Raw genomic sequence first — 14556 nt, forward strand, 5'->3', positions numbered from 1 at the left:
TGCTATTGCTATCCATGTTTAAGTTGAAAAATTTCGATTCTATTGGTAGTTAGATTATATAAATCCTTTCACAGATCACTGAGCTATGAGCTTTCAAAATACGAGAAAGGCAAACGCGCCTTATGAATTATCCTCTTTGATACTCATTTATACCAAACATTTCAGAAAAGTTTAATTTTGAATTATTTGAGACTAAGTCACACAACTGAAAATTTTATCATAAAATTGTGATCATATATCCGATGGCATATAGCAAAAATTATGTTGATTCGTTAGATACAACAAGAGATATTCACGATCAAAAATATATCACTCTCTCAGAGGGTAAATTTTGAAAAGGCGCCCCATAGTAAAGTAAGTCGTATTCACGACAAAAAAAAACATGAAAAAAGTGCACTAGATTTTCTCAGAAACCGCTCAACCGATATTCCGCAACTCATTTAACCCATACACCTAATTTCATCCGGATATTACTCCCGGTTCCAGAATTACAGGCTGATAAGTATAAAAACATCGTCCATTCAAATAGCCGTACAATTCATCAATTAGGAAAGTTGATCAATAGTTGATAACGAAATACGTTGATTTTAGATATAGCGGATCATCTATCCTGGTTCCGGAAGTACAGAAAAGTGTATTTCAAGCAGAAAATCACTTCAATTTCTCAGATTTTAAGGAAAAATATTTTGTTTTCATAAATTGATTTAAAATTTTCCCCAGATCCGGCTGCCGGTCCCGGAAATACAGAGTAGTATGTGGTAATTGCACACTAAATTTGGTTCAAAATTGTTTCAATTTATTGGTTATGCTTGTTGCTGGCCAAACGAACCGATTTCAGATATGCCGGTTCCGGAAGTACCGGAAGTAGTGGTCAACAACTCAAAAACGGAACTCTCTTCCAGTGCGGTAAAATTTCATATTCAATCGAATGAAATCTGATGAAAATGAAATTTATGGCCACTGACATGCTGACGGTCGATACAAATTCTGCCTTTTGACTCTTGCTGCCATTTTCAAGTGACGCTCGCCAGTTGAATAATCGTACCTAGCCATTCGAAGTTTTGCTTGCTCAGTTTCAAGTAGTCTAGCTGCTTCATTGTCTTCGCTGTTGGTAGTGAGCAAGTTCGAATGAATATAATTATAAATAGAGTAAAGTATTAAAAATGAAAAGTGAAGCAGGAAACTATTAATTTATGTGTGTTCTGTAATTGACATTTCAGCTATCTGATTTGTCTTTCATCTATTATCTCGAACTAATTCGAATGTTTACATAAGCCTCATTTGAAGGCCACTCTCACACTATTGAAATAGACATTTTGTTACTTCGAGAGATCAACTGAAGGTGGTTAAACTGAGCTTTGATTTGAAGAGAATCGATTGAAGATCTGAATGCTGCCGGTTCGGTACGTCAGCGAACGTTGTGTGAGCCCGAGTGTGAAGTTTACTGCAGTATAGAGATGTATGTTTCACATTCGGTTTCAATTTAATTGAATGAAGTTATACAGCACTACTCTCTTCAATTTTTCAGAAACAGCTGAGAATTGAAATGGTCATTTAGAGCGAAAATGCAAAAACGAAGAATTCTCATTAACTTGGGTCAACACTGTTGAAGTGGCTATGCTAGTGTATGCCCAAACTTTTTTGTTCTTGATCAATATTCAAAGATAAGGTTTTCAAAGAATCTCGTAGTGATATTAATGAAAACATGAGTTTTATGAGAAAGGCATCAAAACACAAACAGTTTTTGTAGGGTTTGTAATTTCCAATTGTATTCATTTGAACAAAATTTCCCTTTTCAAATCACAGTCTAGATCAATTTTGGAAAAAAAGTATGCTAAGAGGCTTTTTGTAAGAAAATCTACATCTCCAGAAAGTTTAATCGAAATCTGATGCTGCCATCTTTAACCGCCACAAAAATCGTCGCATGATGCTACAATATTCTGAATGTGAAATAGATTCTCATTTTTACATGCGCTCCAAATTTCCTTCAAACAGACTACTAAAAATTCCGTTGGTCGTGCTTACATGAATCGATTTCTATATTTCTGTCTCACCATTGAATGATTAAATTGAACATCTATCCATACTCAATAAGGCAAATTTTTCACTGCTACAGAAGCACCCTTTCAGATTGCTTCTACATATCGTTCCGTGTGAATTAATTTGAAACTTTAATGATAATGGATGTTACTGACAAAGAGCTTTATTGCCATCACCGGATTCGCACTCACATTGCATTGCACGGAATGGAAGTTCACCGGGATATATCTTTGATCCCTTAGTGAATGCTCTCTATTCCATTGTGAGAAACAGGACAGGTGCCGTCACCAGGCAATGATGCAATGAAACGTGGGACGTATTCTGATTAAAATTCTGTATATTTTCTTCACTATTATAGAAATTTTCACTGCATTCCCCGGTACCCTACTGACGATCGATATGCGGGTTCTTGAAAAAATCAAATAAAATCACAAGCGCAACCTAGAAACGAAATTAAAAACTAATATTGTTCTTGAATGTTTAATGATATACTTTTATTATACTTTCGGGCTCAACCATCTTTGACAGTGTAACCAAGAGACTATGCAGCGAAAGCAATCTTCAATCAAAGAGCATTTATATTAAATAACGAACGCAGTTGCTGTTATATGATGAATCGAGAAAATTGCCACCCAACCGGAATACAATAACAAAGTTCTCCAAAAGCAGCATAACAAAGGGCTAATTATTAGTCATGCCTGATGTGGTTCACATTACATTTGTAAACAACGTGTTCTTTGTCATCCGATATTGGAGAAATTAGCACCTGGGGCGTATGAGTCTATTGGCCGGACACAGTGACGAGCTATAATTGAATTTCAAACGGATCCATCCATGTAGCGGAACACAGATCCAATATTAATTTCAATTAGAATCACACACGCCGTGGTAATCTCTGATGAACGTCACATCCGTAAGTTCATTGATTGCTTTAATGGTGCTGATGATCAAAACATAAATACCGTTTCCTGTACGCTTGCCTGTTGCCAATAATGGTATCAGAAATCTGTCTATCTATCTAAGTTATTTATCTATCTGTATTCCGAATCTCGATTACATTCAAAATTAGATTCATTTGAAAGACGTACCCATTGTTCTTGGAACAAGGCGATCGAGATTCCAAGTTAGATTGGCAGGCTAGAAATTAGTCAACAGACGATTTTCGCGGCGACTCGGGCAAATGTTGGATGCATCATTCCAGATTGTTCTAGACTGGTATTTTTGGAGAGGGGTCAAATTTACTTACTTTAGAATGAGGTTTCTTTTAAAAATTTACCATCTAAGAGAGTGATAAGTTGCATCTAACGTATCAACATAATTTTTGCTACATGCCATCGGAAATATGATCATCAATTTATGATAACTTTTTCAGTTGTATGACATAATCACAAATAATTCAAAATTAAAGTTATCTGGAAATTTTGGTATTAACAAGTATCAAAGAAAAAATAACTCATGACGCCTTTCTCGTACCTGGGTAGGTATAAAAGGTTAACACTTGATATATTTCGTTCATTCTAACCTACGCAATTGACTGAGCAGCAAACGTAAAGCAATCGTTGCATCGTTTCGGTTGGTTCAGGTCCCGGGCTCAGTTCCAGTTCTAGTATCAAGAATTCAGTTCGGTATGGAATCAATCCGCACAAGAAGCTGTTCTGCTGCGGGACGTTCTTAGTGCGAGTTTCGCTTTAAACAACAGCGATTGCGTCCAACCTGCTGCTAATCGTTTACATATGAGAAAAATAAAACGAAAAGTGCACAACGGTGGGGAACATTCTGCAAAAACAGTCCTAAACTATTTTTTGTGTATTAGTTTGAATGCGTTTTGTTGACTTCAGGGTGTCATTACATATGCACCAGGGGTTAGACCACTGTAGAATTTCCAAAAAACCGGAATTTTTTTTTCATTGCAAAAGGTCATGTATGATCTTAAAAATAATACTCCAAAAGATGAAAAGCGGAAAAAATTTCTAGACGTCTTGATTTCGAGTTTTACCGCCAGACTCCGACTATTATACTCCACGTTTTTTGAGCTGGCCGGAAACATAAATCAAGTAAATCTTGAGCAATCGTTTCAAAAATTTTACAGAATATTCTCGATAGTTATCTCCACAAAGGGACGTAGGGGTTTTAAAAAATGGTGAATATTTTTTTATGAACAATTTTGTGATGAAAAAAGGCGGTTTTATTTTCAAAGGGCTGCCATTTTACAGAAAATCAATTAATTAAAATCCCCTACGTACCTCTATGCACACTGTTATATGAAATTAGAAAATGTTTTAGTTTTTGTTCTAAATCGAAAATTGCGGGAGCTGAATTTCCGGCCGTCAAAATGCAGCACTTTCGCGGAAATGCCGCCAAGCCGCCATTTTGTTTTTTAAATTTAAAACTGATAATTTTTGTCGTGAATACGACTTACTTTACTATGGGGTGCCTTTTCAAAATTAGCCATATGGAAGAATGGGCAGAACTTAATCGTGAATATCTCGACTTGTATTAACGGTAGCAACATAATTCTTTCACCATTTCATCAAAAATATTATCAGGAATTGAGCATAATATTTTGAACAGTGTGAGATAACCACAAACAACTCAAAAATAAAGTTTTCTCAAACTTTGAAAACAATGCGGAAACTCTTTACTTTAGTTTGGCTTTTTCGCGCAAGGACGACGATTTTGAGGTAGTCAGGCACATATCTTCAACTGACTGCGTATAAAAGGGGAACCGTGGTCAAAAATCGATCATTTCTTCTTGTGCGTTGGACGGAAGCAGACGTCGCGGGACTAGCAGCTTCGGAGAGTGCACCTTCTGCGTGGTTAAAAACCGCAAACGCTCAGATCATGCTCTCATTTGGACTTCAGCCGTCAGGTGGAGCAGTCGTCAATGAAAGCAGACCTTTTGCGTGGTATAAAGCCTCAAACGCTTAGGTCGTGCTTTCATTTGGACTTCAGCCGTCAGGTGGAGCAGTCGTCAATGAAAGCAGACTTTTGCGTGGTATAAAGCCTCAAACGCTCAAGTCGTGCTCTCATTTGGACTTCAGCCGTCAGGTGGAGCAGTCGTCAATGAAAGCAGACCTTTTGCGTGGTATAAAGCCTCAAACGCTCAAGTCGTGCTCTCATTTGGACTTCAGCCGTCAGGTGGAGCAGTCGTCAATGAAAGCAGACCTTTTGCGTTGTACAAAACCTCAAACGCTCAGGTCACAGAGCCAGTTTCCCTTCGAAGAAGATCGATTACATCATCCTCCGGAGTTCTAAGATCGGTGTAGCCGAAATCAGATAAATTCACCTGAGGAGTGTGTAGACATCTTTGAGAAATTGTAGTGCGAATTAAAATTTGGGGGTACATTCCGAATCCAAAAAAAAAATACCGCTTAAACTGAAATAAATTTATTTGATAATCGACTATCCAAATTTGCAAACCCGATAAACCTGATTAATTTATGTGAAATGGACATTTTTATACTAATCACCCTGTATCTCCTAAACCAGAAATCGGGTCTGACTAATTTTTATAGGATTTTAAGATCTCTCATTTGAATCATAGACGATTCTTAGATTTCATTTGAATTTTAGATCGGTTCAGCCATCTACGAGAAAAATGAATTGCATTATTTTAATTTCGTTTCAGAAGTCGGATCCAAATTTGGAAGTATACTAGTTTTCATATGAATCTGAGTTTGTAGAAAACGGTTTAGCCATCTCCGAAAAAATTGAGTGAAATTATTTGTCACACACGCATTTGCTGATCTCGACGAACTGAGTCGTATGGTATATGGAAGTTATGTTCTTCCAGCTTTTATTGCTGTAATCAATATAATTATGGAATTACTTTCAACTCGGAAATGTTGATATCAGCTGGTTTATAAATGCCATATTCGAACGATTATGTTGCCAAAAACGAGCCGTGCTAAAATCGGTCCGAGGCAAATTGTCATGAAAAAGGATGCTGTACACAGTCTTTTTGGTACTTAGAAACAATTGTATGTAACAGTATAAAAAATCGTGTTTTCCGTTGCTCCCAAGCATTTCTTTGCCAGACAGCGCTTAAAACTCCTACTGCTGGAATAGGGGGAAAAGTCGTTTACACAAAAATTTCGATATCTCCGTTCAAAATGGACGGATTTTAACAATCTATGGCTTGTTGAATAGGTATTATCGTGCGGAATCTAAGTCTGAAAACATATTCTGTTTTCAAGGTCAATTGTGACAGATACTGTCAAAAAACTGAAAATTTTGACATAAAACTTCGAATAACTCAAAAAGTAAACATCCGATCTCAAAACCATTCAATAGCGTTTTGGGTGACGGGGAGACCTTTCATTTGCGACTAGTTTGATCAAAATCGGTCCAGTCATCTCTGAGATCTCGACCTCTTAGTTGACAACACACATACAGACACACACATACACACACACACACACACACACACACACACACAGACATTTGCTCAGTTCGTCGAGCTGAATCGATTGGTATATGTCATTCGGCCCTCCGGGCCTCGGAAAAATTTTCGAATGTTTGAGCGAATTCTATACCTATTTTTTATATATATAAAAAAAGGTAAAAAGACCGCCTAAAAAAAGACCTCAGTGTATAAATTTGTAAACCGATATGTAAAAATGACGTAAACTCTTAGTGGATAGTGGATTTGTTCTGAATTTTCGCGCATTTAAGTGTGAAGTGAGTTTCGAATGTTGCACTTGAATTGTATATGTCAAATGATGCTTTTTGTATCTTCCAACCTTCCCAGCTGCGCCGTCCGGTGTACTGATTGTATTCGGTTTTTGTTTTCCGAGCGCTCAAAGTTTTCAGTGAGAGAGTCGATTTCGCGAAGTCGAATTAAGAAAACAGCGATTTAGAAGAAAAAATTTCAAAAAGAAGTTTATGTTTCGTTTATGTCTTTTTCTCCAATACAACATCGTATTTATACCTGCCAATATAGAAAAGACAATCGCGACTGAATTTTTTTCGATAGTAGTGTGCCATCTAGTGGCTAGTAGTCATTACGGTGTTAACATTTTCTCGGTGACAGTGCGCCATATAGCTGCAAATTGCAGAAGCCAATTCAACCATTCATGTTGGTTGAAAACAACGTTTTATTTCTCTAATTTAACTAAAAAATTAGTTGAATGGAAAAGAAGCGTGCCTTAGCTAAGAAATGACAGCACGTTTAATTGGTGAATTCAACTAAAAAAATAACCATTTCAACAAATATTTTATTATTATTAAGGGAATGAGATTTAAAAAATCTAAATTAGCAAAAGTAAGATGCTTATTCCGGTCTTTCCGTGTAACGCCAAACTGGTATCGGCATATTTTTAAGTCATATTTTCTGAACCTTTTAAGCTACAATGACATTCTCATGTTCATATATGTGCCCGAAAATGATTAGTATTTGGTCAGGAATCAAAATATACAATAATAAGTAAATGAAGCAACTAACTGCACATAAATTGTTAAAGTTATTTCATTCGAAATATTTGCCGTCTCTTTCTGCTCATTTTAGTCATCTTCCTGGTACAATTTGTTGATCTCTTGCCAGTAGAATTGACTACGATGAGGAGAGTTGGCATCACTGGGAGTACTATGCGGTGCCTAAATGTTGCTCTCAAAAAATCTACACTCTTACCAGCCGCTACTTAATTTTGGGTTAAAATCTACACACTTAAAACAAACAATTTATTGACAGGTAGATCGACCTCGTCATCTTCTTCTAATGACAGTTACGCTTTGGTAACAGGTAGACAGAACTTAAATGCCAGCATGTCCAGTGGGATTGTAGGCAAAATAACAGTAATGGGAAAATACTTCATAATCATCTCTCTGCTGGTTACTTTACAATCCTTTATTCCAGTATACCGACTTGTTTCTCTTTCGTAAAAAACCGACTACAATTAATCAGGTTCTAACAGATCAAAGTCACATTTGTAGTGAACCGATTACACATGCTGACTTTGACTCAGATCATCTTCCAGTAACATTCAGACTTTCCAATGAAGCTATAATTAATCCAATTAGTTCTATATTCAACTATCATAGAGCTAATTGGTTGGATTACAGATTTCTCATTGAAAATCATGTGGATCATGAAACTATTTTAGAAAATTCTGCTCAAACTAAATTAAATTCTCCTATCGTCGATGGCAATCTTCAACTGCTCATTCGGCTGGAAAATGTTCGTCGACGACAATATCAACGTTCTCGTGATCCTGCTATGAAAAACATAGTTAAGGATTTACAAAAAGAAATTAAACATAGATTTACTCTTTTGCGAAATGAAAATTTCGCTAAAGAAGTTGAACAAATTAAACCATATTCTAAACCTTTCTGGAAACTTTCTAAGGTTCTTAAGAAACCTCAGAAACCAATTCCTGCTCTCAAGGAAGGAAATTAAGTACTTGCTCAGCAGTTCGAGAGTGTACACAATTTTAATTTGAACGTTGTGAGTCCTTGACATTATTTAGACGAATTTTGATGAAATTAAATCAATTATTAGGAGACGTAAAAACATGAAGGCTCCTGGTAATGATGGAATTTTTAATATTCTTATTAAAAATCTTCCCGATGGTGCTTTGAGCCTCGTGGTGAAAATTTTCAACAAGTGTTTTTCATTAGCTTACTTCCCAAAAAGATGGAAAAACGCTAAAGTAATTCCTATCCTCAAACCTGATAAAAACCCAGCAGAAACATCAAGTTATCGAACAATTAGCTTACTTTCTTCTATCAGTGAACTTTTTGAAAAAAATATCTTGTTGAAAATGATGTCTCATATTAATGAGAATTCAATTTTTTTACCAGAGCAGTTTGGATTCCGTCATGAACATTCAACTACTCATCAACTTGTCAGAGTAACGAATATGATAAAAGCAAATAAATCTTCTGGGTTATCCACTTGAGTTGCTCTTCTAGACATAGAAAAAGCATTCGACAGTGTTTGGCACAAAGGGTTAATAGCAAAAATGTCTGATTTCCAGTTTCCTATTTATTTGATCAAAATGATTTAAAATTATTTAACTGATCGTACTCTTCAGGTTAGCTATCAGAATTGTAAATCTGAATTGCTACCCGTACGAGCCGGTGTTCCGCAGGGTTCGAGCGTAGCTCCAATTTTGTATAATATTTTCACTTCTGATCTTCCAAATCTACCCGTTGGTTGTCAGAAATCGCTATTCTGTGACGACACAAGTTTGTTAGCCGCAGGTAGAGTGATCTGCAGTCGCCTACAAAGAAGTTTAAATATTTTCCGTCAAAATGGAAAATTAAACCAAATGCTTCAAAAACGCAATTCATTATCTTTCCTCATAAGCCAAGAGCTTCTTTTCTTAAACCAAATAATAATCACATTCTCAAATTGAATGGTTTGAAATTGACATGGTCTGATCAAGCTAAATACTTAGGTTTAACGTATGACAAAAAATCACTTTCACGAATCACATTGAAGGAATCCAGGCAAAGTATAATAAATATATTAAATGTTTATATCCTCTTATAAACAGAAATTCTAAGCTCTGTCTAAAAAAACAAATTATTAATTTATAAAGAAATTTTCAGACCAGCCATGCTTTATGCAGTACCAATTTGGTCAAGTTGTTGTTCCAGGAAGAAAACGCTTCAAAGGATTCAGTATAAAATTCTGAAAATGATTTCGAAGCGTCATCCCTGGTTTAGTACAAATGAGTTACACAGACTCTCAAATATAGAGCCATTAGATGTAATGTCACATAATATTATAAGCAAATTCCGACAAAAATCGATGAAATCTTCAAATTGAATCGATTCGCTCTCTGTATTAGTTAGTAAGTTAGTATATAAGTTCCTTTTCCCCATTACACAATACAAGTAGGTTTAGAATTTTCCCTACACAAAAATCTCAGAATTGCGGAAGCAAATAATGTCCTCAGGGTAATAACCAAATCATTTATATAATAGGGCTGAAAAGTCACCACTTGTGGCTGAACACCCAATTTAAATTTTAATAATTTAATTTTAACTCATAGTCCAATAAATAGTTATTAAAAAAACAATCTTTCCTTCCCAAGTAGATCTGCATTCGACCGGCGTCGGCATTGATTAGTGCAGTTTACAGAATACGAAACTACGTGCTATTCCCAAGCAAGTACTTTCTGAAAAACATTTTACAAACTTAATTGGTTCTGATCAATAACGGAGTAGCAACACACGGACGGCCTCTAATGCTAGTGCTAAAGCTAACTTTGCCAGTAAAATTGAAAACCTATGATGTCGAACGACTGAGTGAGATATTTTCACAAAGGGTGTAGCCGTTTGTTTCAGTTTTCTTTAACAGTATCAGGTATGTAGCGAATATTTGTATAATAACGCAGATATAATCGAAAAAAAAGTTAACAATGAGAATCTGTCAATGGTGTTTAGATCCTTTTGAAATGTTCACGTCGAAGTATCAGTTTGCTCAAGGCAGTAAGGAGATATCTGTTTGGTGATTGGCGGGAGAATCATTCACACCGGCAGCAGAGAACTAAGGAAACGTAATCTAAATTGTTATTCTACTATAGAGTTTTTGACATAATTTTTGTTGTTATTCGGATATGACTTATTAGGTTTTATTTCAACCGAACGAATATCAACTCACATTAACTTTCCATTCAGAAATAAATGGTATAATATGGTTCACCTACAACATATTTCTTCTAGTCGAGTTTTTTTGCATTCCTAGCTGGATGTATAAATATACTCTTTTATCTTTACAATTCACTGAATATACGTTACGGTCTCTCTCAACAGAAAAGCGAGAGCACTTCCCACACACTATGCCACGGTAGCTGTGCCTAAGTCAAAAATTATGTAAATTATTGATTGACGCGTGATTGATTGGCCTCGTGTAGATATATACCATGGGTGCGTGAAACAATTCGATTCCCTCGCCCTCGCTTCGGCGACCCTCGTAGCGAGCATCAATCGCAGTCCCGTCGAAGTTTCTTGAACCCAACTGGCGAGAAATCTGCGGTTTCGGATTCTGAGCAAACCAAAAGAAGTTTGTATCAATTTTACTGGAAGAGCTGATACCCCCTGCTGACAGACAACCTTCCGTGCGTTCGTCCGTTAGTCGTTATTCGATTTGCCCGAGAATATCTCATCCGGTCGCGGACAACCGCGGGTTATGATCGTGATTTTTTGGATTTCAATTGCATGTTGCTTATGAATGAAGGATGCCAATCCGAGCGCAGGCTAGTGAAGTACCGCGAATATCAGGAAATGTTGAAACGATTTGTTGATAGGTTCAGACAAATGATGAATGATGGCTTCAATGTCTTACTTGCAAAAAAATATCGCACCGCATCAAGGATTGCAAGAAGAAGAATGTTTGTTGCCCCCCTGACTGGAAGGATTTTTGATGATAGCTTCTACTTTTTTTTATTAACCCTCCACTCTCCCCCACACCAAAAGGCTCGTATTTGAGCTCCCTGGTAATGGGCACCATTTTCAGCCAATGGCAACAACAATTATAAAACAAATATTGAATTACTCCTATACTACATCTAAAACGGGTGAAAATATTAAATTTCTTGAAGTAACATTAATGAATAGAGAGCTATACTAAATATGACAAAAACGAAAAGTGTGGTTCTAGTGGATTATTTGTCCTTTTAAAGAAGCACATATATTAACAAGAATAGTTACAATTTAGGTGATTCTAACGCGTTGAATTAATAATTACATTTAGCTGTTTATAGACGGTTTACATTTAACCCGTAGGAATAAAAGACACAAATACATAATTACTAACTTAGAATAGTAATTGGCGTATACGAGTTCTTAAGTAGTTTTTGATGTTGGATTTGAATGAGTGACGATGTGACGATTTGAATGAGTGACGATCTCTTCAATTTTGACTTGGAGGCACTACCCCAGACAACAATGAGGTAACTCAAGCGAGGATGAATATGAGCGAAATAGAACAAAATAAGTGTCTTCCGTGGTAGAAAATGACTTACACGTTTTAAAATTCCACACAATAATGAGATTTTTTTCAATTTCCTTTATATTATGATGTTCCCAAGACAACGTAGAATCCAGATGGATTACCAAATATTTAAAAACATCCACTCTTTCTATAACATTTTTTTCAATAATTAAGTTGGGAATAGTGGGAAGAACTTTCCTAGGTGATCGGAACATGACATATTTAGTTTTTTGTAGATTCAAAGGGAGCAGATTTTTATAGAAGTATTCTTTTATAATCAGCAAGTCGTTATTCATGTTTGTTATAATAGAACTTGTATTGACATTCGGATAAAATAAGGTCGTATCATTCGCAAATAACCTTGGAATACCAGAGAGATTAATCTTGCACATATCGTTAACATATAGCAAGAACAGTAAGGGCCCGATATTACTTCCCTGTGGTACGCCAATGCTTACTAGTTTTGAAGAACTTGTTTCTCCATCGATTGAAATATATTGAATTCTATTTTCTAAAAAGCTTCGGATTATGTTATTAGCAATCCCTCTAATTCCATACTTGCCCAGTTTACGGAGCAGTGTATCATGCTTCAGAGTGTCGAAGGCCTTTTTTAAGTGTAAAAATTAAACACCCACATATCTTTTTAGCTAAGTCCAGTTTTCTAGAAATATGGTTCAGCAAACTCGCTAAGCGTACATCATTGGGGTCTCGACGACATCGTTTTAGGTAGTTGTTTTTAATTTTTATTAATGTCCACACATCAAAGTTTATCCATGGACATTGTGTGTCTTTGATGTTTTTGATCTCAGTTTTAACAAGCAAGGCATCGAATGCAATTTAACAAAGCTTCATGTTATTGCGATGCATTCAACATACTGTTCTCGTCGGTTATTACGACTCTGACAGAAACACAAAAAGAATTGTGACGCGTTGGTGAAACGAATTCAACTGAACGTTAATTATTGACGAATTTCCAACTAGGCTTGTAGAACAAGAGTTATTTTGTTGTGGGAGAAACATTGTGTAAAAACAGGTTCTGTGACCAAAATAAAACCTCCGGATAACGTCGGGACTGTCCGGACACCAGAGAATGTTGAACGAGTTCGATCCGCTCTTGTCAAGAGTCACGCACATTCGGGTAAGAAACATGTGGCTGCTCTTTGAATTTCTCGTCATTTTTAATACATCGAATGGTGAAGAGAAATTTGTCATTTTATCCATCCGTCATCATCCAGCAGTTGAAACAGACGGATTATGGAGGTCGTTTATCGTTCAAGATGCTCAAAATGCTAGGCAGTGGGAAGATTTCTCTAAGCGACATAATGATGAGCTACGAAGCTCATTTCCACCTGGACGACGCTATAAACAAGCAAAATTCTCGTTATTATGCCGAGACGAAACCGTTACAGGTTGTGAAAAAGCCTCCACATTAATTTAAAATGTGTTTTAAACTCGAAAATAGTTGAAACGAACGACTGATTCTTCAAAAACTAGTTATAACTAAAAACGCGATGAGCCGACTCTCCAGTGCTCCGTGATGGAAAACTACTAGACGAAAATAAACCTTCATTCTTCCACTTTCAGATGTCGTGTTCGGTTTCTCCCTCTCTTGTTTGGTTCTAGTATAACCGGAGAACAAAATGTGTCATGTTCCTTCGCGCAACCCTGTAGAATTTGGGACTGGTTGAGAAACCGGACTTTTGATCGGAGCGGTATAAACCTTTCGACTCAGCTCCACTACTACTCCAATTACTACCGATTGGAATAGTTTCAAGCCCAGTGAGAACTTTTTTTAACCACTTTAAGTGACGGTATCAAAGTTTTAGCACCCTTTACATCATACCGGAACCGGAATTGGAAGTCGCATTCGGATGGAATTTTGAAGTTTCGTATAGGATTATGAAACCTTTCAGCTGACCCTAAGTTTGGTAAAGTAGGTCACGCCATCACTGAGAAAAGTGAGGAAATAATTTGAAACTGGATTTTTTACACTAATCACACTGTGTGTTCCACATAAAAAAACCAGGTGGGTAATGTCACTGACATAACTGGAGAACGTGAATACGACAAATATTTATTTTGTGTTATTTGATTGTATAATTATTTCTGCGGATGTCATTAATATCATACGCAAAGAGAAAACTTGAATAAAGCAACACGACTAGCAAACTCAGTAGCACTAATGCCGTAATTCAACTTGTTGCCTTCTGAATTAAAAAATCAAGGAAACCAAAACAAGTCTAAACTTCAGTAGATAAATCTTACAAACTGAGTATCAAATCACGCCCAACAGGTTCAACAAATCATTTTTTTATGACAATTTATTGCTTCTTGCTACCACTAATTGACCCGAACAAAACGCGCAAACAGCCTCGAACGGAACCCTCGAACCGCAGCACCAGATGCCGACTGAAAAGTGAAAATTACACCTACATTGAGAATAAATTCAGCAGCAACTTACCTGTTGTCATGCTAACGATGTCCATTGAAACCGATGTTAATGGCAAAACAACCAAACTGGTGCGACTTCTGGAAGGTGGAAATCGTTGCGCAGGTTTTTTTATGTGCTTGTACCA

Source organism: Malaya genurostris, chromosome 1, assembly GCF_030247185.1.
Source record: "Malaya genurostris strain Urasoe2022 chromosome 1, Malgen_1.1, whole genome shotgun sequence".
In the NCBI taxonomy this organism is placed as follows: Eukaryota; Metazoa; Arthropoda; class Insecta; order Diptera; family Culicidae; genus Malaya; species Malaya genurostris.